Genomic DNA, 2,700 nt, shown 5'->3' with positions numbered 1-2,700 from the left:
GTGACCAGACACAAAGCATACCCCAGTCCAGACCAGCTGGACCGGCTGCGAGCCCCCGCAGGACCGTGAGTTCCCAAAGCTATGGCAGCAGCCAGAGCCCCTCCTACACAAGCTGCTTCCCAGAGGGAAAAGTAAAGGAACTTTACCAGGACAAGGGACTGAACACAATCAAACGCCAATTGTGGAATTAATTAACAAATTCTGACTACTAAAATGAGGCCCCCAGCTTAGGTGAACCTGGTCAAAGCAGAGGTTGCTCATTTTTGTCCTGGCGCCAAGGGGACAGGGCTGATGGAAAAGGGGGAAAAATAAAAGAAGGAAACAGAGGTTTTTTTTTTTTTTTAACTTTTTTTATTAATTAAAAAAATTAACAAACAAAACATTTAGATATCATTCCATTCTACATATACAATCAGTAATTCTTAATATCATCACATAGTTGCATATTTATCATTTCTTAGTACATTTACATCGATTTAGAAAAAGAAATAAAAGGACAACAGAAAAAGAAATAAAATGATAATAGAGAAAAAAAAACTATACGTACCATACCCTTTACCCCTTGCTTTCATTTACCACTATTTCAAACTGAATTTATTTTAACATTTGTTCCCCCTATTATTTATTTTTATTCCATATGTTCTACTCTTCTGTTGATATAGTAGCTAAAAGGAGTATCAGACATAAGGTTTTCACATTCACAGAGTCTCATTGTGAAAGCTATATCATTGTTCAATCATCATCAAGAAACATGGCTACTGGAACACAGCTCTACATTTTCAGGCTGTTCCCTCCAGCCTATCCACTACATCTTGAACAACAAGGTGATATCTACTTAATGCATAAGAATAACCTCCAGGATAACCTCTCGACTCTGTTTGGAATCTCTCAGCCATTGACACTTTGTCTCATTTTACTCTTCCCCCTTTGGTTGAGAAGGTTCTCTCAATCCCTTGATGTTAGTTCTCAGCTCATTCTAGGGTTTTTCTCAGTCCCTTGAGGCTGAGTCTCAGCTCATTCCAGGATTTCTGTCCCACGTTGCCAGGAAGGTCCACACCCCTGGGAGTCATATCCCACGCAGAGAGGGGAAGGGTGGTGAGACTGCGCGTCATGTTGGCTGGAGAGAGAGGCCACATCTGAGCAACAAAAGAGGCTCTCTTGGGGATGACTCTTAGGCCTAAATTTTAAGTAGACTTGACCTATCCTTTGTGGGGTTAAGTTTCATATGAACAAACCCCAAGACTGGGGGCTCAGCCTATAGCTTTGGTTTTCCACACTACTTCTGAGAATATCAAGAATTCAACTTGGGGAAGTTGAATTTCTCCCCACTCTCACCATTCCCCAAAGGGGGCTTGCAAATACTTTTCAAGTCACTGATCAAATCATTCTGGGATTCATCGGGGGATCACTCTGGACAAACCAACAAAATCTAATGTGCTACCTGAGATTCCAAGTACTTATGACATTCAAACAAACGATCTACATGAGTTATGTTAGGAAATGCTCTAGTCAAAATATAAATTTTGAAACAAATAAACATTTTTTGCTTTAGTCTCACACATAAGGTGACGTTTTAAAGTATTAATTATCATCTATTTTCAACACCCAGCAATAATGACATTCCTTTGTTCTTCCTCATGCAAAAACATTTAAAAAGTTTTTACATTGTACATTTCATTATTATTATACACTCTAGGCATTCCTAGATTATACCATCTCGATCTTTAACATCTATCTTTCTTTCTGATTTCATTTATGTCCCCAGCCCTCCTCCCTCTATCATTCTCACATGCAGCTTCATTCAGTGTTTTAACATAATTACATTACAGTTAGGTAGTATTTTGCTGTCCACTTCTGAGTTTTTGTATCCAGTCCTGTTGCACAGTCTGTATCCCTTCAGCTCCAATTACGCACTATCTTACCCTATTTCAATCTCCTGATGGTCTCGAAACAGAGGTTTTAGTGGCTGTGTTTCTACAAAGGCTTGTAGACTGCCTTTGGATATAGCAGCAAGACTTCTCAGGCTGCAACTCCCCTAGGCATAGGCAGAAGTGAGCTCTTTGGGGGGCTTGTCTGGAGCCTGTGCCTTCCCCAGGGGAGGGGTGAAGCCCAACTCAGGTGGAATCCCTCCCTCAAGAAATTCAGACACCAGGGCTTGGAAATTTGAAGCCATGAAAACCAGCCTACAACCTCTCCTCTGTCTCCATCATGCCCCCAGTAGGGAGAGTCTTCTAAAGTTAATGGTACTGCATCATCTTATGCTGGTGGGACCTGCAGGCAGACAAGCACCTCATACTGGGAAGGATAAGAAAAACAGAGTCCAGAGATTTCACAGGAAAGTCTTTCAATCTTCTGGGTCTAACCCTCAGGGAAAACCAACACAGTTGATTGTTTCCTCCTGATAGGAGGCCAGTTTGGTCTGGGAAAATCTGGCTGGGGTCTATAATACCTAAGTAGACCCTCCTAAGTGTGTGTGTGTGTGTGTGGGAAAGGCACCGTACAAGCAGGACAAGAAATAAGAAAACAAGAACTGAAAAATTATCCTCTGTTAAACAAAACTTAAGCTAGAGATCCAGAAAAAGCTGAACTGAATGTCAAAGAACAGATAGACAACAAATTCATCCAGCAAGAAAACCCTAGGTAAAAGAAGTGAAAGCAATCTCCAGAATAAACTAATTAAGGTAATTAAATGCCTAGATG

Source organism: Tamandua tetradactyla, chromosome X, assembly GCF_023851605.1.
Source record: "Tamandua tetradactyla isolate mTamTet1 chromosome X, mTamTet1.pri, whole genome shotgun sequence".
Classification (NCBI taxonomy): domain Eukaryota; kingdom Metazoa; phylum Chordata; class Mammalia; order Pilosa; family Myrmecophagidae; genus Tamandua; species Tamandua tetradactyla.
The sequence above is the reverse complement of the archived record's forward strand: the minus strand, read 5'-3'. Positions refer to the sequence as shown.